We start from the raw sequence: 23249 nt of genomic DNA, 5'->3' as shown, positions 1-23249 counted from the left end.
GGCTGTTTACAAGGAAATAGTCCACTGGCCTACCAATGGCCACATGGCTTTAATCACAATTTGTCACAAGCTAAAGTCGTATTACTGTAAGATTACCGTTTACAAATATTATTTTCAAATCATTACTGTATACATTACACTGATCGGTTTACATTAACTTAAAATAGCATACTTCACTTGCTAATCTTGTATAGCAAAAAAAAAACACTCCATACGTTAACCGCTCTATTCCACACACCATTGTACAATTATCTCCCTGTTTAACACACAAAGTAACGCAGACTATGTGTCTAGTGCGTATGCATCCTGGTGCCTTCTCTGCTGCAGGCAAAGCACGCTCTCCGAACGCGTGCAGGGATAGTGAAGGGAGTATGTTTATACGTAAACGGTGTCAAGGTGTGCAGTGTGGCAGGAGACAAGGAGGTACGTGTGCGGTTTCAGAGGCGACCAGCTGTAGGGGGCGGAGCGTGGGAGACGGACAGGCTGCAGAGCTCTATCACAGCAGAGAGGGGGGGGGGGGGGGGGGGGGGTGCGCCTGGCTTGTCTTCTCCCGCTGCAGCCCGTGGCTGGGATGTAAGGACCCGCCTTGTGTGCGCGTGAGTCACTGTGCTCTGTGATGTCACTGGCAGGGAGGCGGGGCTCCCCGTGAGAATCAAGGCAACTCTGGTGCCTGCTGCAGGAGGAGGCGGCTGTGCAAAGAGGAATAAGATGGTGGCTCTGGAGATGGGAGCTGCTACTGCCGGAAAAAAGTCTCACTCCCCCGGCTGCCGCCGCCTGCCTCTTTTCTGCTAACGGGGCCCACTTCCCTCTTGCTGGCACTGCGGGTAGGTCCAAATGCATGACAGATGTGGTGGTTGAGGGTGCTCGAATGAAGGGCGTTTCGTCCAGTAGAACGGAAATCAGTTTGGCAATAATATATGTTTGATGCATGTGGGAGCAGAAGAAAAATCAGGCCTCGTGGCAGGGTTCATTGCAGAAAAATAGACTAGTGTCATGGGACTGTGAGCCTCCCTGCATGCGCGGATAGGGGGAGGTTCACGGACACCAAACACTAAACACTTGCTTCCAGTGCTACGGTGAATTTTGTATGCGTTGCTAGTCCAAGTTATACCTTGTAGTCCTTGCACCTCCCTGCGCAATGCATGGTCACTTGATGGTGGCGAATGATGGCCCCTCGAGGGGAATGCAAGGTAGATGCTGCGCCTGCTTCGTCACTTATGAGCTGAACGCTGTTTTTCCTGGGAGGGTCACTGCCTATAACACACATTGTATTCCGTATAAAATTCAGACCGACCCGGAGAAAGGAGAAGGTGATTTGTTGTAGAGAGCAAGTGTCCCTTGGTGTTGACATTGCGGCAGGGGCTGTGTGCTGCGGTGGTTGAGCACATGGCATTTCTCTTAATTGTTATGTATGCGATGCTGCTTTCAGTAGAAGGGGCTTTACGTCGGGTGGGAGGCAGGGCCTGGCTGCCCGTGTGATATCATTATCCTCTCCCCGTCACTGAGAATGAATGGGCTTCCTGTGGGCCGCACGCCCGCACACACGCAGTGCGCTGTCAGTCAGGCACACGCGCATCAGACGCTGCTGCAGATCCTGGTGTCCCTGCGCCCGGCAGAGGGGCAGGCTCTGTCTGTGCACCCAGGCGAGGACCCGCGAATCCCACAGCTCCTACGTCCAGTTGGTACGAACCACGGCCTGGTACAGCCGCAGACGTTGAACCTGGGAGAATGGCCTGGCCGTCTGTGATGCCTGCTGTATGGGGGCATTGCACAGCAGCAACTCTCGCAGCTTTTGTAAAGGGCTGGTACAGCTGCCGCTCTGGGTTAACATTCGCTGGTGCATGTGTGCGGCACCTTCACCCTGCAGAATGAACTTTCAACAGTGCGTTAGGTGTAGTGGCACCTGAGGCTTGAGGGACCCTCTGCACCCTTCACTCTCTAAGTTGGAGGCCCAACTTTCTTGCTTACATTGGGCCCACGGCATATTTGCCACGCCACTGGGCTTGACACTTATTCATGCATCCAGGTGTAGCGCCACGCACCGGTGCCCCTTCACATGATGAGGAGTCGCGCAGGCCAGATACTGCGTCTCAGCTACGCTGTGCCAGTGTAAGGTCGTAGCCGGGAATGTCCATGCGGCTGTGACAGAATGTGCGTAGGATGTTTTTTTAATGGGGGCGGAGATTTCTGCCATTTGAAATGTTATTTTTAAAATTATTAGTTTTTCAAAACCTTATATACGAATGGATTGGCTAAAGACACTTCTGTATTAATTTATTGGTTATTTATTCGGCTCCGTATTCCGCTTGTTGTGTCCATCAGAGCACAGTGTATGGCCTAGATGCAGGCAAAAAAAGACAGCATGAAATCACACCCTGTCACTGCTACCCATTCGTATTTGTACAGTGAACATTCTTCCCCATATGTCCTTTGACGCTCACTGACATCCATTGTTTTCAGTCTCGGGAGGATGAAAGGCTGAGTGAACCTACTAAGTTTCGAACTTGTGACCCTGAGGTCAAACATCTCTTTAGTGGAGCCATTAGTCCACAGAGACACTAAAAACGCCTTTCATGTTCTAGTTTCACTCTTTTAAGTCATAAAGCCGCAGCTAAGGGGTGGATGCCATGTCTTTCCTAATCTGTAGCCGTCCCGTACTCTTATTTTTGATATAGGCTTGTTCTAAGCCTTGCCTTCATGGCATTTTCAGTTGATGGTGAATGGACAGAGGACGGTTTCTGCTTATAGGTGAGCAAGCCTACAAAATCAGAAAGCCTCGCCAGCGGTCCGGTTTGGCCCAAAGGGCCAAAGCACGAAGCCCTCAAGCCATCTAAAGATTTACCATGTCAATTACACAGTAACGTCATGTAAACATATGAAAAAGGATCATTAAACTTTAAAAAAAAGTGTTATTTCTTCAATATTTTTTAGAGTTGCTGTTTCGTACTTTTATATTATCACTGTATCGATAGAAATGTATTGAAGTAACTTGCCATTCAAGGATATTTAATGCCCTGGCGAAATTGCCAAAAGGGAATCATGAGACATTGGTTTATCTCTTGCACAGTATCTGTGGTCAATAACGTTGTATTCCGTTTGAGAGGTTCTGGTGATATCATAAACCCAAAGGTTAAAGGGCAAGTGGGTTGTAAGTGTGACAGTTGGCAATCTAGGACCACATACCATGTCAACTGTTAACCAGTTTTTATATTACATGTTTGTTTTGTGGCAGTTGGATTTAAAATTGTTTTTTTTTCAAAGTGAGGAATGTTTATTGAGAGCTGTGCGTGAAATACTGGACTATACTGCTGGGTTGTTTGTAGCAGAAAGAGGAGAATATGATTATGCAGTTAAGAACGTAGAATTTTAGAAAAACACCATTTGCTTAGTTAAAAAAACTCACCCTTCTATAGAAGAGAGAGGTTGTTGGTGCTCTTTCCTTCAAGATCAGTCAGCAAGGGTACTGTTTGGAATTAGAATGTTCAGGTTTACTTTAACTTTCATTAATAACGTTTTGATTAAACAACAATGAAGCTTTGCAGAATAGTTTGAGGCTCACATTATGATGACGAAAGCTATATTTTGCAGGGACCTGTGAATAGTTTCTACATTTGATGAGTCCTTGTCAAATACAGATTCATATACCACAGGATTTGGGGAAATAAAAGGAGCTAAACTCATAACATTCAAGGTTTAGGAAGACTATTTTTTTTTTGTTGCTTTTCTCTAGAACATCATAAATGTGCAGCTTCGAATACATTTGCATGGGCATTTTGTGTTGCTCAGTTGGTTTGGCGGCAGAAAAGAGCAGGGCATTCAGCGACTCTGCTGATTTATTATTGTAGATTTTGAAATGAAAGGGACTATGTTTTTTTATACTTCTTTCATTGTTTTCTTATTGATAAAGGCAAACAAACAACCATAATGACAAGGCACCGAAGTTAATGCCCTTAGGGTAGCATTACAATTTTCCTTCCCACACCTTCCCCTAAAACTAGCTACAGAGCTAGGAGAAGAAACTTATTTGCCATCAGATATAGAGTCAGTGAGCCACGGTCCCTAGCCCTAGGAACTATAATTTTTATCTATCTTGCATGGACCCATAGAAGCAATACCATGAAAGGCTTTTCCTGCAGTCCCCTTCTAGGCTCTGGAGTAGAGGTATGTTCCGTATCAGTGCTTCACATTGAAATGTAGAAGTGAAGATGCTTGTTCTTTAGAGTACCAGTTTGCCCCTAAGAAGTGCCGGTATTCTCCCATTAAATATATTGCATCAGTGGTGAGAAATGTAGGACCCCCCCCCCCCTTTCAAATGAAAAAATTGAAGGTACTCTGTACGGGACAGTACTTGCCTATTTAAGGCATTGTTCCATACACTGTTGACAGGCCTAATGCTACATTGGAGTAGCTGGCTGGCCTTCATCCAAGGCATTCAGTATTTTGGCTAAGTTCATCTAGCATCTCGAAGTGTAGCTTAGCGATTGTATAATACGGGTATTTATTCACTGGAACGTCATACTCGGCAAGTACCCTCCCTTGCTATGTTTTTTGCTTTGAGCGTTACATATGACCTAGGTTTTTGTTCAATAGGTCATTTTTGTTCACTTTTTTTTTTTCGCTCATTGATGGCTGATAGAAATACCGACGAATTGGTATACTAAGGACACCGAGTTGGCAAGATCTTTTTTTTCTTTAAAAAAAAACAAACAAAAAAAAATCTTTTTACTTTTTGTCTTGTTAATGCATTGTTCACCGCATTGTGGTCATTAAAAATACAGCTTTGGAAGCATTTCTAAGAATCTTTGTGGCAGTAAATCTGCGCATGCGTCAAAGGTTGCAGTACTTCACGATTGCGATGATGAGCCCATGTTAACTATGGTCACTCATGTTAAACAACAGCTAATGTTACACTGAGCTTTACATGCCCCTACCGACTTCTTAAATTTTTAGTATGGTTCTAAGGCTGGTTCATAAACGACACTTGTAGTTCCCCTCACCAGCTGGCATGTTACCTTAACTTGTCTTCATCATTGTTCCTTCCACCAGGCGAGTGTGCATGGTCAGTGGTCTGGCTCAGCTTAGGCATCCTCTGTGAGGAACTTTTGCCATCACACGCGTGTTAACTGATGGGCAGTCGTGAACTCGAAAGGTCACTAAGCACCCGTCTTTACCCCAGACAACCCATCTGATAAGTGGAGTTCTGGCCCGTTTTACTGTACGAAATAATAATAAAAGCACGAAAATATCAGAAGAAACGGATGCACAGGAGTCTGTGCAGGATTCTCCTTGCTATGCTCTGGTGATATGTCAAGATACGAGATTCCTGTGCTTTACATGGAAATTTAGAAGTGCAGGTACTAATTATTTAGAGTACATGTTTTCTCCTGAGAAGTACAGGTACTCTCCTGTTCAATGTTTTGCAGCAGCGTTAAGAAGTACTCTCCATTTCAAACTAATAAAGTGCGGGGACAGTGCCTGCCCACTTAAAGCAGTAGAGATATCACTAGTGATGCGCCATCAGAAGTCACTTTTCTATTGTCTAATATGAAGAGGGTCTTTAGGTTGAAAAACCCATCTTGTCATATTTGGGGCTTTCAAACTACAAAGACACTAGGGATTATTGCCAAAATCATACTTTTTAACATTAATTTTCTTCGCCACCTCCCGCTTCTGCTTCAACACCCTCCGCATGCTCCGAAAGATCTACAAATGGATACCAACCGAAAGCAGAACAGTCACCCAAGCCCTCATAAGCAGCAAGCTGGACTACAGCAATGCCCTCTACGTAGGAACCATGGCCAAACTCCAGAAGAGGCTGCAACGCATATAGAACGCCTCCGCACGCCTCATCCTGGACATCCCCCGCCACTGCCACATCACAGACCACCTGAGAAACCTGCACTGACTCCCAGTCAACAAGAGAATCACCTTCAAACTCCTTACCCACGCTTACAAAGCACTGCACAACACTGGACCCGAATACCTCAACAGACTGCTCTCCTTCTACACAACGACCCGGCATCCCCGATCTGCTGACCTCTCCTTCGCAACCGTCCCACGTGTCTGCAGAACTACAAGATCATTCTCGCATCTCACTGCCAAAATGAGGAACACTCTTCCCATCCACCTGTGCAAGACCAAAGACCTCCTTACCTTCAGGACACTTCTCAAGACCCGGCTGTTTGAGCAGTAGCAGCAACCCCCTCCTCTCACCCCTGCCCTCCTCAGCGCCTTGAGACCCTCACAGGTGAGTAGTGCGCTTCACAAATTCCAGATTGATTGATTTGATTCTTGAAACTACTAATTTTGGTAATTCAGATTTACTCTTTCATCCCCAAGGATTCTTCTTACTAACAACCTCAAAAGTAGGGAATAAAATAGTCCTGCCTCAAAACGATATCTCCAGTTTAACTGACAAGAGTGCCACTTATTGGGATTTAGTTGCATTTTCTTTAGCCCGAATAAGCTCATGCTTGCATGTTGCACTTTAAAAAAGAGAAAACGTTGTGCTTTACAAAATAGTAAATCACCTGCAACACTATACACTCTGTGATGTTGCAGTTTGCACTGAACATTGACATTGTGCCAAGAGTGTGTAGCCTATTGATTAACCTTTTAGATTCAGATAGGTAAAATGTGGGTTTGTATGTAGGTATGTTGTGTTTATCTAAACCTAACTGAAAGGCATTTGGTCAAAGGCAGAGAGACACAGTCAACATGCAATAGGAGGGGGAGGGATAGCTGATTTCTGGATTGTTACTGAATCATCCTGTAGGGTGATTCTTCAGCTGTTTCCTAAATTGCAGCAGAGTTGGGGAAGCCCTGGAACAACCTCTTTCCCCCACCACCCCCGCCCTGCAGGACTCCTACTTCCATACACCCCACACATATACAGAATCAGATCAGGAGGATGGATGTTCTCTTATATTGCTCCTAAAGCAAGGCACAAGCTCCCACTCAAGAACAGAGCCTCCTCCTCTTTTCTCGAATTTCGCAAGACGCTGAAGACCTGGCTTTTTCAATTAACCAACCTACAGGAGGCCGGGCTAGGTACATACTCCTGCTCGGTTGCAGGGTACCCTCATAGGTGATACTTTACAAATACACATAACTTACAGGGATATTGTTCTAGATCCTAGGAGCATAGAGAGAGGTAGTGTTTTGCCATATTTTGTCTTTATTTGCACTTCTTTGTCTCCATTTTGATGGTGTCCTGGATGCAGGTGTGCTGACAGCCACCATAGATGAGCTTGTCACTCAGGTAGGCAGGGGTGCTGTTCAAGATGGCTCTGTAGTGGTTGCAGCTGATTTTGAAATAGTGCAGGCCAGCAAGTGGAGAATCATCAAAGTCGAGGCGATTCTGTCATATTTCTTCAGATCCTCAAAAATGTATTCTGCAGCTTGTAGGATACACTTAATGGTTTAGGTAGTGTGGAGTCTGGGAGGCCATGGGGAGGACATTGCACATTTTGGTGCATGCAATGACAGTAAGAATTTAAAATATGGATGCAAAAATGGCTACTTTGAAATCCAATTTGGAGTCGAGGCCTATTTGATGGCTCATTCAACGTATACAAGGAAAACACAGTTCTGTACTTTGCAGCATTGTTGTTTTAAATGTTCATGTTACTAAGCAAATATAATTTTAACCAAAAATAACTTTAACAGTGGTGATTTTGATCCCCTCAAAAAGTGCCTTCTACTCATCAAGTCACTTTCCTTTTATTTGCAGAGAAGGTGGGGTGCTATAGATCAACAGGGGAACCACTTTAGCATTATAAATGTTCCCCAAACATTTTAGCCTATGCATTGGCCAATTTTGCCCTGTCTTTGTTGATAGTTAATGGATGCCATTTCAATGAATCATTAATTACAAGCCCAAGAGTAATTATTTCAGTAGTTGCTAATTGCTCACTCTTAAATGTCCATCAGTATTTGTTATTAGACCTACAAAACCCATGGTTGTGCTCTGAGTGACAGGGAATTGGTTTATTGCAAAACATTTAACTAGCCCCCGGAGCACAAATGAAATATATCTAAGTACCAGCATGGTATGTGCAGAAACAACCATTGGCAAAGCCAATAAGTCGCTCCTATGCAAGAGCTATTGTCTTTGCAGATGGGTTTTAGCCATGCTGTACACTAGCCTGGACACTAGTGTGGCCGCTGTTATGGTGGCTAAAAGTTAGTGAGATAGAGGACAGTGGCGTATAGTGGAGTGGCATAGAGTGTTGTGGAGTGGCATAGTGTGGAGAGTCGTGGAGTAGAGGGACATAGAGTGGAACAGAGTGTCCTAAAGTGCAGTAGCATAGAGTGAAGTAGAGTGTCATAGAATGATGGGACATAGATTGGCGTACAGTGGAGTGTGGAGTAGAATGGAGTAGAGAGGAATATTGTAGAGTGGCGTAGCATAGAGTGGTGTATAGTGTTGTTGAAAAGTGCTCTGGAGTGGCCTAGCGTAGAGTAGAGTAGAGTGGAGCATGGTGTGGTAAAGTGGGGTGTCATGGAGTGGAGTAGAATGGCCTAGAGTGAAGTGGAGTATCATAGAATGGAGTAGAGTGTTGTGGAGTGAAGTAGCGTAGATTGTCAAGAAGTGGCATTGTGTGAAGTGGCGACAAGTGTTGTGGAATGGCAGAGACAAAAGTGGCACAGAGCATAGTGGCATAGCGTACAGGGGAGTAGAGAGTCATGGATTAGAGGGTGTGGTAGCGCACTGCTATTAAAGACATCACATTTTCAGTTGAAATGACCATTAAATTTGCCCAGACATACAGTTTTACTAATGAAACTATACAGCAAACAAAGGATAATGTGTGGAAATGACATCACCTAGTGTGTTGATTTGTTTTGATCATATTAAAACATTTGTTTCCACCACATTTCAGAATTACAAAACAATGTGCCTTATTATTGCTTTCCTAATTTTACTATATTCTGTAATATTTACACAGTTCATCTACAGATTTTTAAATGTCGTTGTGTGCTCTAAATAAAATGTCATACTGCCTTCTCCAGCACACCCCAACTACCCAGCATGATTGTCACCTACATCCTCTCACTTTAAAGTCCTATCTGAAGTCCTAGAAAGAATAGTAAACATCAAGCTACCTTGGAAGACAGAGCCCAACATTTGACCCATGTATTTAAATGCACAGCAGATGTGCCAAGATCAGAACAAAATCTAAAGTTACATAAAGTAGGCACGCCTGGAAAAATACAGTAACCAGGGTATGCTCCTTGAGAGGGACAAAGACATACTGGACAGCCTAGAACAAATGAAGCCGGCAAATAAAAAGCAAGCATATGTGTGTTGCAAAACACAAAGCCAATGTTAATCATTGGGCGCAATGCATTCCCAGGTAAGCTTTTCTAATGTCCCCAAGAAGTCTTTGCAAACCAGACTGCTGCACTGCCTTGTAGGCTTCAACCTAAAAAGGCGGGGGGGGGGGTCTAATAAAAAGACAGTGTACGAAAAAGCTAGTTTAATTTGTTTGTGTTTCATGGCAAGACAGGAGGTCAGTATTATGTCTTTTATTCGCCACACTGCAGCATTTTTAAAGAACAATAGAATCTTGAGTGAACACATAAAGTAAATGGGACTGTGCAGTCCTTATATAAGATTGCTCTCCATCAGCACCTTGTTTTGCTGCTCTGAGCAGAGCTGAACTGACTTTTACTTAGACTGTTATTTACAAAATGTGTTTCTCCTTTTAAGTCATTTTGTTTATTTCTCCCAATTTATGGGATTTTTTTATCTAGTCGATGTAAAAAGATGTATTGTTAATTATACCCCAAATTGAGTGTTATCAGTAGTAGGGAATTGTTTTGATATTCACTTGTGAAAGGCTAATCCTTAAATGTTAACTATACATTTGAGAGTAAATTTATTTTTGCAAAGAGAAAGATTTGTAACATTTTAGTTTATATAATTTTAGAAATAGCTCCAATTCCAATTGTTTTGAAGTTGGCCATTTAGTAACTTTCTGAGAGCACTAGAGAGTCCTGGCCAGTAAGAGCGTACAATTTTATCTTAGAAAAGGGCACTGTGTAAGCATGATGCACAGAACGCCTTTTATTTCTATAGCTGTTGGGGCACAACTAATTACACTGGGAAAACTCTGTCCTTTGACAGTAACCCTGGTGTCATCTGTGCCTGTATTGAGGTAATGTTGAACTATTGTTTAGCACATTAAATTTTAAGAATAAACCACTTTTGTTTTGTGAAATACGTAAATAGACTAAATCACGGATAGTAGTTGGGACAATTTTTTTATAATTGAAGTTATATAAGGCTTTAAAGAATTTGAAGAAATTGTAGCAATGTATCTTAGGACTGTTTTAACTGCGGAATCTTTGAGATTTTGTGTTTTTGGTTATTTACTGGCACCTTTTCTGATAGTAATATCAAAGCAGCTGATGCACAGGATGATGTTCATGAAAAGCTAATTAGCAGGGAAATTAGGGATTCAGTAGAAGATGCAGCCGAGACCCTTTTAGGAAATTAAGGGATGACGACTGTTGTTGAAGGTGAGTAGTTTTGATCTCTGTCCGAAGATGAGAATAACTGTGATAGGGGTCCAGGAGGAATGTGTTCCAACGAGAGACAACATCTGGATGCTTCTGAACTTTCAGGTTTGAGAGAATGAGGAGTCCTAAACAGCTCACCTGGACTGGGTGTGCAAAGCGGCACACAGAGGGCAGGATATCTCTGCACTTGATGGGACATCTCAAAGGCCTTTGATGCCAGATGATTTGAATAGGGATATGTATTGGACAAGAACACAGAGGAGATTTTGGAAAACAAATTTGGTGAAAGTAATGATTTTAAAATCACAAGACCATAGAACAGTGAAAGACCCTTTAGGACACATACTATTTGAGCCATAGGATAAAACATATCCCCGTATTACAGACTGGTGGACTTTGGAATATGTGACAGAATTTATATATTTTATGACCAGGAGATCTTTGATCTTTGGAGAGGGAAGAGAGGTGTTGGGAACAGAGTATTTGTGCTCTGTTCCAGACAAACAAAAGGTAGCTGGGGAGCACTTATACTGCACTACCGGTAGTTTCCACGACGTATTTCCACTTGTTCCCACCTCTATTGGTCAGCTAGCCAATGACCCAATATAAGAAGCATTTTTATATATTACAGAGGCAACTCGAAAGACCAAAATAATACAACAATGAAGTACATAATAATACATCAATAGATCTTCTTGGTCCTTTAGTTTCTTTTATTCTTCTTCATACATGAACAAATGCACAGCCAACACGTCTAACCAAATCACGAGCTTCATCAGGGTATGATATCAACAAAAAGTCAATTTTATGAAATAGTTCACACAGAGTTATTGTGGTTTATTCAGGCAAGCATGCAACCATCTATTCGGAACACTTTATAAAGCGTACAGACCAAGTAGTCCAGTGTCTATTGTCCACAATATTGCAGTATGATAACGTTCACAACGCCTGAAAACAGCAAGCTCAAAGACATTCGGTGATCCAAGCCGTTGCCAAACACATTTTTCCTTCAAATGTTTTCTTTCATACTGCCTCTCTAACGTATCAATATGTATGTGCCCTGTTATTGGTAACAAAAAGAAAATGAGACCTAATTTGGACCAAGAATTGATAACATATTTATCCAAGCTTGGTAGGGACCTTAGAAAGGGCTTGGACTATTCCTTCAAACAATGTAATGACAAGGTATTGAATGTGCTGGGTGCTCTCGCCTGATTTTTTTTGCTTTGGTGGAGGAGGCATATATTACAGGTGAAGAGGTAGATTTACACTGAGTAAGAGGTTGTGTTAGAGCGTTATATGCTTCTTAGGTAATTGTAATGCAGGTCTTATCATAGAGAGGCGTAAGGCAGTTTTATTAAGGATCAGCCCAAAACTGGGCAATCGGGCCAAAAGAAAATCTAGCGAAGAAGCAAAATCTCTCCTCTTTGGTAAGGGGATGGTCAAGTCCCAAGGAAAATACGTATCAACCATTAGCCCTTTGGACAAAGAACAGTCATCTATGAGATAAGTGGATAAAATAATTTATATTGTAGGGCTGGAAGTAGAGGTCAACCTTTCAGCCGAGGATATTACAAGTCTCAAAATGCCCAAGGAAAAGAGTCCTAGAGACCAAGTAAAGGAACATCAGGTCTTTCCCTCAAAGAGGCAGAGTTTAAAGAAATAGACACACGAGGGGCCAGGTCTTGTATTCAAAGTAATGACAAGGTGACTATGAAGAATATTTCTGTTTTTTTGTACCATGGGAATGTGTGAGGCAGGTTGAGAAAGTTCATGTAATTATTGTGGAAATTATAGTGGACCTAAGCGTGCTAGAAGCAGCGACAGGGTATGTAATAGAATTCCGTTCACTCTCAGTACAGTAAAGGGAGCTGCAAGTGTGGACAAAGTTTTGTGAGCACACTTTGTTTGGTGAAAAAGTACAACAAAGGTTGGTGGCCTGTAATTTGAGGCAATTAATTTAAAAAAAGGGATGTGAGTTTAAGTGAATTAGCGTGGGAGATTGGCTTATTAAATTTCTGGAACCATGCTGTTTTCTCGGGACAATTACATTACAGACTTTTACAGTGCCTGAGATGCACGTTTGTCAACGGGTTTTTGGAATGGAGACCAGCTGTCTTTTTTTATGAGGAGGCTTGAGAGGAGTTTATTTGGTGGCTGGAAAACTCAGAGGCCTGGAATGGTCAAGCAGTATTCTGAAACGGCTCTAGATTTGGTTTTGGTATCTGATTCAAACATTGTAGGGTGTGGCACAATGTTGCTAGAACAGTATACAGGGACAATTATGAATAGAGAAAAAAACACATACATTTCTTGAAAATGACAGCTGGATACTTTGCAGTTTCAAGAGACGGGTTCAGCCTTGTTCAGCATTGCGGATGGACAACGAGACTGCTGTGAATCATATAAACAAATCTGAGGGAAAGAAGGTCAAAAAAACTATCAGAAGTTGCAAAAGAGATGTTATAGTTTTTTCTGGAAAACAAGGTAAGTTTGAGAGGACAGTAATTGTCCAGGAAGGAGAATGGAGTGGCAGACTGGAATTTTTCCGAAATTACAGGGATTGGGGACCACAGGAGTTAGTTTTTTTTTTTTGCTTCCTGGTTAACATTTAAATTGAAAAGATATATCATTTGGTATCTGATCCTGGGACTCAGGTACTAGCTACATTCAGTTGGAATTGGAAAGGGCTGAAAAGCCTATGCTTTTACCTTTTCACAGTGATACAGAGAGTGTTGTTACATGTGAAAAGGCAGGAAAGCCCGATATTTCTAGTGACTCTGTTTTGGACAACTGGGGAATGGTGTTCTTCTGTGCAAGAATTGCCAGTGGAAATTCTTTTTCTGATTCCTCCCTGGAGTGTTTTGCTTGTAGGTGTAAATACAGAGTAACACCCCTTAATAGTCTGGGTGCTCAACCTTCTAGTCTAGAAGATTTTGGGAACTCAGGGAAACTCAAGCACCTTTCTGGGAGGCTTACGAACTTCTCAATGACTCTTGGGCCCACGGCCAAGTAAAAGATAAAAGAGGTGCCTGGAATGTCTGGGCACGTGTGGTGCTTGTCAAGAGAAATGGATTCTGTGGAGGCTGATGAGGAAGTTCTAAAAAAAAGTATTTGCCAAAAGTGTTTGTGAAGAGGTGAGGAAGCTGCGGGCCATTCCCTATTGGATGGCATTTCTATAGGTAGAAGTTCATTGATTTAAAGTTACTCATTTGAAAAGGTTACCACTGGCTGATATGAACGTTTATGGGATATTAGTTCAATTTTAATTTATTTGAGAAAAGGCCAGTAAGTACGTATTTGGTTCTCAGAGCATTAACATAAACGTTGGATACATTGCTTTATGTGTTATTGTTCGTGAGGGTCTCTGATGTAAAGGCCTTGGAGTTGAGCAATAGATTTTTTTTAGAGCCTAATAGTAGTGTTTTACAAAATTTGGAAAAGAACCAGGATCATGTTCGAATCACCTTTTAGCCTAAATATGATGATCATCCACAGTTGTGTAAGTAAGATTTGCAAACGAATATGAGAGAGGAGGGTTCAAGAGACAGAAGAGCATGTGTGGATCAATTGTTAATCTTGTATGTGTAGCTATTTGGAGAGGTTTATTCAGTGACCAAGACGAGATGGTTAAAGCAGTGATGCTGGAAGCTGACATAAATGTATCTATATTTAAAGCGCATTTAGTGAGGGATGCTGTGGCCTCTAAGGTTTACTGCGTAGGAGGAAGGTTGGAAGAAATTTTAAAAGCACAGATTGTTGACTACAGGAGAATTTTGTAAGTTTTACTTTAATAATGTAGAGTATACATCAGGCTTTGTTTTGAAAGGCTTTAAACATGCATAATGCTGATCTTCTCTCTTGCCATAAAAGGCTAATTCTCAAATTTATGTTTGGAGAATCAGGATTTTATTAAACCGGATGTTGTCTGTGCCGGCGGGGCCCACACCAGTAATCCCCACAGCAGCAGCCGTGGGTCAAGGAATCCGATCTCTGCAGCAAGCAAGGATCACCCAGACACCAGGCATGTGGTGTTGGAAGGTGCAGGGCACCGGGCAGCAGAAGATGGTGGAACAGGTCCAAGGAGTGTCTTTAGGATGCGTCTTGATGTCGTGGGCCCCAAGGGACCTAACTTTACTACACCAGGACTTTCAGCCTGTTATTGCACTGTCATTGGATGCCCTCGAAAGGGGAAGTGGCACACCTCTGTCTAGCCAGGCAGTGTAAGGTATGGTGCCTGTTGATTGTCCTCTTCCCCAGCGCTGGCTGCCCACTCTGGCCTGCTGCGGAGCCCTTCAACGGTGCAGCTTCTTGCTATATGGCGGCCCCCTACAGAGACCTTGGATTAATGCTACTGGGTGGGGTTTCCCCTGTGTCTACTGACCTCTGCCTCAGCTGCTCATGCTGCCTCTCTTGGATTTCTGAGGCAAGCAGGCTGAGGGCCTCCGATCCCTTCCTGGACCGATGAAGCTAAGGACCGCTGGACAGCGAGATCGACTTGTTGATTTTCATGTGACTTGGCTCTGCTGTGGCCTGCCCTCTCTCCCCCTGTCTACGACAGTGTTGTGATCTAGCTCGGGTTGGACCTGCTTCTCCTCTCCCGTCCGCATCTCGATAGGAGTCACTGCCACACCCCTGCCCCATCCCTTGATGTTACTATGGGGAAAGACCGAGTCCCACAAGTGGGGGTTTAATCAGAAATTGATAGATTCACTACGTGCCCCTCCAGCTCTATTAGGCAACAGACAACCAATACCTAGGGTCAACAGCCCCACACTGCTGCAGATGTGGCTCAAACTCTTCAGGCCATCCAAACCTCCCGGGAAGCCCTCTAAATGAAGATTTGTGAGGTGGGAACTGATTTGGGTCTCCTCCGCCAGGACCTCCGCAGTGTCGCGGGAAGGGTTTCTGAGGCTGAAGGACGAGTATCTACCCTGGACTACGACTCAGTGGACCTCAGGACAGAAGTAACTGAAGTACAAAGCAGCCTAGAGTCGCTCGCGATGCAGTAACCTACGTTTTATGAGATACCCAGAAACCTTCCTCGAAAACTGGATTAAGCCATAGATACCAGAGGGGGCCTTGCCCCCATGGTTTGTGGTAAAGTGAGCACACTGGTCTCTGACGCAGTGACCTCCCTCCCCGGAGCACCACCACACCCTGTCATCACCACAATTCTGAATTTCCGCAGTCAAGATATTATCCTCTGGCAGACTTGTAACCATGGCAAACTTCATTTCCAATCGGCTCACATTATGAACTTCCCAAATTATAAGAAGTTCACCCAGAAACAACACAAATCCTTTGTTTCTGTTAAGCAGAAACTTAGGGTGATATCCCTCCAATATATGTTGCACTTCCCGGCATGGCTGAAAGTAATTAATGGATCTCGCACCGACATCTTTGACACCCCGGAGGAGATGTGGGAAGGGGTAGTGGAAAAGCAGGCCCTTCAATGATGCAACCCCCCCAAACCTGAACAATCTATCAATCAACCAGGAATTTGTAAAGCGCCCTACTCATCCGTGAGGGTCTCAAGGTGCTGAGGAGGGTAGGGGGGAGAAGGAGGAGGGGATGGTGCTAATACTGCTCGAACAGCCAGGTCTTCAGAAGTTTCCTGAAGGTAAGGAGGTCTTTGGTCTGGTGTAGGTGGGTGGGAAAGTGTTCCACGTTTTGGGGGCGAGGTGCGAGAATGATCTACTGCCAGTTGTAGTTCTGCGGACGCGTGGGACGGTTGCGAGGGCGAGTTCGGCGTAGCGGAAATGACAGGTCGGGGTGTAGAAGGAGTCCTCTGTTGAGGTATTCTGGTCCGGTGTTGTGCAGTGCTTTGTGAGCGTGGGTGAGGAGTTTGAAGGTGATTCTCTTGACTGGGAGCAAGTGCAGGTTTTTCAGGTGGTCTGTGATGTGGCAGTGGCGGGTGATGTCTAGGATGAGGTGTGCAGAGGCATTCTGGATGCGTTGCAGCCTCTTCTGGAGTTTGGCCGTGGTTCCTGCATCGAGGGCATTGCCTTAGTCCAGTTTGCTGCTTACGAGGGCTTGGGTGACTGTTCTTCTAGTTTCTGTGGGTATTCATTTGTAGATCTTTCGGAGCATGCGGAGAGTGTAGAAGTAGGAGGAGGAGATGGCGTTGACTTGCTAGGTCATCGATAGTAAGGGGTCCAAGATGAATCCTAGGTTGCGTGCGTAGTCGGTGGGAGTCAGAGCGGTTCAGAGAGCGGCAGGCCACCAGGAATCATCCTATGTGGAGGGGGTGGAGCCAAAGATGAAGACTTCACTGATGAAGGTTGTGATTCTCTGCCCAGGCTTTGAACCGCCATTGCCATAAATTCCGGGGAAGACAGGTGGGGTGTTGTTATTCTAGGGGGAAGTTTCTCAGTTTTACGTTTCATTTATTATTTGTCAGTTGGTTGAGAGTGCTTCCATACACACTTTTCGCTGCCTACTACAGCTCCCCATGCAAACATGCCTAGATCTGATTGACTCTCCTTATCCGCCCCATGGCTGAATTCAATCTTCTCTCCTGGAATGTCAATGGCCTTCTCGACCGCATCAAATGCACAGCAGTCCTCTAGTTCCTCAAGAGTAACCATCCAGGGGGTTGCTCTCTTGCAGGAGACCCATCTCATTGGTCCCCATGCCCTTTCTTACGTCACTTAAGTTATGATCGGTTATTTTACTGGGTTTCAGTGGAGGCTCTAAGGGAGCAACAATGTTACTTCACCGACTCTTTCCTTTGGTGATGACACAGACCATTCAAGCCTGCAGGGCTGTTACTTTGTGGTGGTTGGGACACTGGAAGGGAAACCTTATAACATTCTGAGTGTCTGTGTTCCCCCTCAACTACACAAGCAGACTCTTGGGGAGATTGTGGGGGTGGTTGCCGCACTGCCAGTTGGGATGCTCCTTGAGGGAGACATTAATGCTACCTTAGATCCAGATGTGGATGTCTCTGGACCCCCCTTGTGTTGCTGTTGGCAGCTGCCGGGAGTTCCTAGTTCTTGGGTGGACTCCCTGAGGCTGTGTGATGCCTGATGGGTGTGGTATCTGCGTGACAGGACTTATACTCCCACCTCTGCGAAAACCATGTCCCGCATTAACCACCTATTTCTCCCTGCTGCGGATGTGAAGTTCATGTTGCTTGCTAATATCCTCCTCAGCTGGATCTCGGACCATTCCTGTCTGCTGCTTCAGATGGGGACCCTGGCCAGCCTTAGAAGACTTATGTGGCGTTTTAACGTTTGATTCCTCACAGATAAGTCCCTTGACCATCTGTCGAAAGAACTGTGCTCCTACTTTGAAATTAACAAAGGGACAGTCCAAGTGGTGGGTAACCTATGGGTGGCAAACAAAGCTACGATTCAGGTGGTGGCCAAAACATACCTCAGATGTGGAGACGGGTACTGTTGCATAACGGAGCTCGAATCCCTTATATGCCGCCTAGAGTCGGAGGTGGCGGCAAAGTCAACTGAATAACTCACCTGGCAACTACAAATTGACATGACTTACCTATGTCAATTTTAGTTTCGAGAGGCCCACCAGTGCTTAAGCACATCCATTCAACAAGTCTATGCGCATGGTGATAAGAGTGGTTAACTCCAGTATCGACTGGCCACCAGAAATGCAAATACTTGGCTGATCCCTTCCGTCACTGATCCAGTAGGAAACCCATTTCATACAACAGGAGCAATTATGGGTGTATTCCCGGACTACTACGAATGACTGTATGGCTAGTAGTTGAGAACCTTTGGCGAACTGCCCCATCCCCTATTGCCCGAGGTCCCTCATGCTCGTCTTACCCAAACTCAACATGGAGGTCTAGGCTGTCCCATTACTGAGGACGATGCACTGGCTGCAGTTTGAGACTTGAACCCTGGGATGGTGTTCCTCTTGAATATTACTTTAAACTTCGAGACATGGCTGCTCCACACCTGCTGGGAATGTACAAGGAAGCCTGGTAAATGGTTCCTTTCCTCCAGATCTTGACCTGCCATCTATCATAGTCACCCCTAAATCAGACCACCCAGCAATCAACTGTGCCTCCTATTGCCCCATATCCTTGATCAATACCGATATCAAAATATATGCTAAGATTCTGGAGAATAGAGTACAACAGGTCCTTTCCACTTTAGTCAACCCAGACCAATCTGGGTTATGCCTGCTCGTGCCACTAGACATTGTATTTGTCGGGTTCACATGGCCATAGCCCACGTTTGTGACACTGGAGAATCGGTAGCCTTGCTACTCGTGGACTTTGAAAAGGCCTTTGATACCTTGGACTGGAGCTATCTTGATTCGGTGCTGGGCCACATGGGTTCTGGACTCATCTACTGCAAATCAGTTAAACTCCTCTCTTCATGACCCGCGGTACAAGTCCTCATTAATTGGAGGCTGTTGTAGGTGTTTCTGGTCGGACAGAGCTGTCCTCCCTTCCCGCTCCTCTTTGCCTTGGCCACAGAAACTTTGGCTAATATCATTCAGTGTGACACCCAGCTGCAGGTATGGGGTGGAGATGGAATGAGACATTAGAGGACAGAATCGCCTACTGTGTGGACGATGTTTTTCATTTTGTCACTGACCCCCTGACATCCTGTCCGGGCACGTTGACCATCCTACATTGCCTCAAGGAAGCCTCTGGGCTTGGAGTAAACTGTGGGAAATCAGTTTTGGTCCCCCTACAGGGAGATAATGCGATGCTTGAATGGTAGGCCGATAAACCAATCAGTCGACTCAGCTTCAAATGTCTAAGGATATATATAGCCATGTTGCTGAAACCCGTGCGCAGCCGTAAACTTGCATTCTTTCTGCCAGGCGACTAAATCCAGGCTCAACACCTTGGTCAATCTTCCCCTTAATACTTTGGGCTGGGTTGCACTTATAAAAATGATACTTCCTCGCTTTCTATACACCCTACAAAATTTCCTTCTCTACATCCCTAACACCTGGTTTGTTGACGTCACAGTGAGGATTAGGTCCTTTCTTTGGAGAGATTGACCCCCTCATACAGCTCTTGACAAATGTTGGTCCGTTTACAATGGTGGACTGGGAGTAGCGGATATCCATTTGTAACGCTGTGCGTCCCAGCTCCTAGTTATTTAGGACTGGCTGACCCAGGGCTGGAGCGACCCAGCCTACCGGGTTAAGGTAATTTACCTTGGACGGACGGGATTGTGCACTACCTCTATGGTCGACCCCTTCCCCTCCATCTCCCAGAGATCACAAGGGTGGTTTTCTTGGTGTGGCAGGCAGCCAATAGATTTATAGGATGAGATAAGAAGGTGGCCCATCAAACTCCCCTCTGGAAGTGGGGGTGGCTGGAACATGTGACGTGACTAGAGGGGCTCCAATAATGGAACTTGATGTATGTATGGCGAGGCTCCCACATGCACTCCTTTTATGACTTACATACCCACTTAGGCTTTCCCAAACCCACTTTCATAAGTACCAGCAGTTAAGACTTGCACTTGGGCCATATCAAACACATTTCACTGATCTACCCGAATTTGGTACCTTGGAAGCAAAACTGCTCATGGGTTCCCTGGGCCAGGGAGTGATCTCCCAACTCTACCATTCTTTAGTCTGTGACGCCCCAGAGGCACTGAACCAGCTCAGGTGTAAATGGGAACGATGGATGGGTGACCTGGAGGATGTAGAATGGCGGGAGGCATGCATGGCCCTTTGAGTGCTTGCTATCTCAGCACAGCTGAGAATGATCCAAATACACTAGCTCTGTGTAACCTGCATGACACCACAAAGGCTGGGGCATGCAGGCATTCTCCCCAAACCCAACTATGTCTACTGCTCCTCCCCAGGGTCCGACTTTTTTCACATAGTATGGCTGTGCCCTGCTATCGCACATTACTGGGGACAGATTGGCAGAACCCTAACTAGAATCCTGGATAGGCCCATCACCCTGACACCAAAAGTGGCCCTCCAAGGTCTGATGGATGACTTTGAGGGGACTAGGGCAGATAGAACGCTGATTGAGTTAGCAGCATTGGTGGCCAAGAGAGACATTGCCAGCCATTGGAAGTCACCACAGCCACCCAAGGCTAGCGGTGTGGAGATCAGGTAAGGACTGATGTGCATAACTAGAGGAACTATCTACATAGCTAGGGGATGTTCTCAAAAGTTTCACAAAGTCTAGGGCAAGTGGTGGGAGTATTCTGGCTTGACAACTGTGCTGGAGCCTGTGTCTGAGTCTTCCCTTTGGGCTATTGGGTGTGTGTGGGCAGGTGGGAAGGTGTGGTTATGATTGGAAAGTACTTCTCTCTTTATCCCTTTTTGTTATTTAATTTTACTCCAAAACTCAATAAAATGTGTTTAGTAAAAAAATTACCAAAAAGACGTTATCAAACAAGCCACTTTTCCTTTCTTATTGAACATACCAACCAGGTGAAACTGTTTTCCTGCATTACCTCAACCACCAAGAAACCTTGCTGGGTAACTTGACTGTCATCCATTTTTAAAATGGTTGTGGTCTTGTTCAGCTGAGTCATTTGTAGTTGTGCTGTCGGCTTCCAAATGCACACAGTCATAACTACATGTAAAACTTTAGAAAAGCATGTATAGCCATGAGATGGCTGCTGATTGTGTCCTACACATCCATGGTGGGTTATTGCCAGCTGCCTATTTTGGAACATTCTCAAAACACTGAGGTGGTGCTCCGAAGGCCATTCCCTATTAGATACTTTTTGTTCACATGGTCATCCACTGCTGGCATTTTCTCTGAATGAAATCCTTTCTTAAACTTTGAAGCCTCTTTCATGACTGAATTGACAAACATACTTCTAGAAATTGAGTCAAAAAACATCCCATAAGTCTCCAGCAAGAAAACTTTTTGTTTCCCTTGGATACCTCAACAAATCACAGTTGTGCTCTGGCTCAAAGACTGTATTAGGCCTAAAGATGTCTGACTACGTCTTGTTGGCCATGAAATATCTGCATTGCCTACTGACTAAACAATGCAATAACTTCAGTTTTCTGTGCCTCCTACACAAAACATCCTATATCGAGGAGTCGCCTACCTGAGCAGAGCACAACGGCTCTACCAGCTCATGAGAAGCCTAAGTGTGGCTTCCCAAAACGTTCTGGGCATCTTTCGAATGATGTACAATGGACGTACAGCCTTCCATAATCAAAGCTTCAACTTCGGGAATGCTCTAATGTAGAATCTCTGCCATACACCGTATTATACTGAGTTCACTAGAGCCTATAAGGCCAGCTTGTTCTGCTCCCTGTCCTTTCCTACACCACTAAATGTGTTGTCACTTTCTCCTGCATCTTCTCTCTATCAAACCTTCTTTCTCTATGATAACCACAGCATTCTGGAGCGACATCATTTGGGCTTGAGCACCACGTAAAACAATTATTAAAAATATCAAAAAATGTCATAAGTGGTTTAAAGGTATATTTTGGTGATTATTATTGGTGGTGTTTATATATTGCAGATCTTGCCCTGTGAGAACAATGGAGCAATGTATGTACAGTGTTGTGTAGGTGCTGAAATGTGCTGGTTACAGTCACAGAAAGGCGCTCACACGAGGGAAGAACAAATGCTTGAGTTACAGATGAGTGACATACATAGAAGCTAGTCTTTGGGAAGAGGCAGTTAAGTGGTAGCTATGGCGGTATGAAATGAAGAAGACGACTTGGAGTTATTCCTTGAAGGCCTGGAGTGCGGGAGCAAGTAGGAGCCTGCCGCAAAGGGACAGTGAGAATTACCAGAGTTCGGGTAAATAGAAGGAGAAGGTGTGTGTTATTTATTTTCTCGTATCCCTCTGTGGGCATCTCCAGTTTAATGAACATCCTGCTGGTGTGGAAGGGCGTAGAGAGTTTTCATTCCTGACAGTCCTGTCCTTTGACGTGGATAGCTTTTCAAATGAGGTAGAGCAATTTGAACTTGATGTATGAGACCAGGTATGGTCAACACATAAGTTATTAACAAAACATTATCGAGGGTGAGTTAGGGTTGCATTGTCATATTAACATTAGTCTTTCTTAATTGAGACTTTATTCAACTTTTCACAAAGCAGTGATGTTAAGAATATTAATGGTTGCATTGACAGCTTAAGACAAGTCACAGAATTCTAGACTTTTACTAACCTTTGTGTTACTGACTTGTCATGATTCCAACTTTAACTGTTAACAAAAATTAGTTTTTTCAGTAAAGTGATTTTTACAATATAACGTACGTGTGTCAAAGACAGAATGCAGGTTTGCCCCTGAGCGAACAAACTGTCTTGATACATTGATAGTACTCTGGTTCTTAGGTTATTGGTTGGCCCCTTCTATTGTTACAGATCAAAGTTTGCAGAGCATCAACTGATACGTGTTTTGGCTTATGAAGAAACTATAAAGCCACTTTTGGTCTACGTGTTTTGGAGTATTATTCCCTGTGTCTACATCACAATAATGAGATTAATTTACATGTTTTGTACTGGCATTCATTTTATAGTAGGCCTTCTTCAGGAATTTATTAACTATTATATTAGACTACATGTGGGGTCTCATTGCTCCAGAACTAACCGCTTCACTGAAAATGTTACCAATCCATAGGAGAATGCCAGGTGTACTTCAATTATGTACTACCGTGTATGGTAATCAATGGGCTGCATCAACCAGTAAAACATGGCACTGATGTCTAGGGTGCATGGTAGTAAATACGAGCTGTATAATGCCCCCAGTGGGAGAAGTATCTCAGTTAAACAGTACTGTGAGAACCA

General features: G+C 44.3%; 1 protein-coding gene across 2 annotated transcripts in view; it reads left to right on the top strand.

The window, feature by feature from the left end:
- The first annotated feature begins 627 nt into the window (after positions 1–627).
- The window catches only part of APBA1 (amyloid beta precursor protein binding family A member 1), a 431170-nt gene continuing 408548 nt past the window's right edge, over positions 628–23249 (top strand). For both annotated transcript variants that reach the window (XM_069228781.1, XM_069228790.1), the window contains exon 1: positions 628–824. The gene's annotated coding sequence lies outside the window, so the exon portion shown is untranslated. The remainder of the gene's footprint in view (positions 825–23249) is intronic.

This window comes from Pleurodeles waltl, chromosome 1_1 (genome assembly GCF_031143425.1).
Source record: "Pleurodeles waltl isolate 20211129_DDA chromosome 1_1, aPleWal1.hap1.20221129, whole genome shotgun sequence".
NCBI lineage: Eukaryota > Metazoa > Chordata > Amphibia > Caudata > Salamandridae > Pleurodeles > Pleurodeles waltl.
Note: the sequence above shows the minus strand (reverse complement) of the source record. Positions and strands in the feature narration are given on the sequence as shown.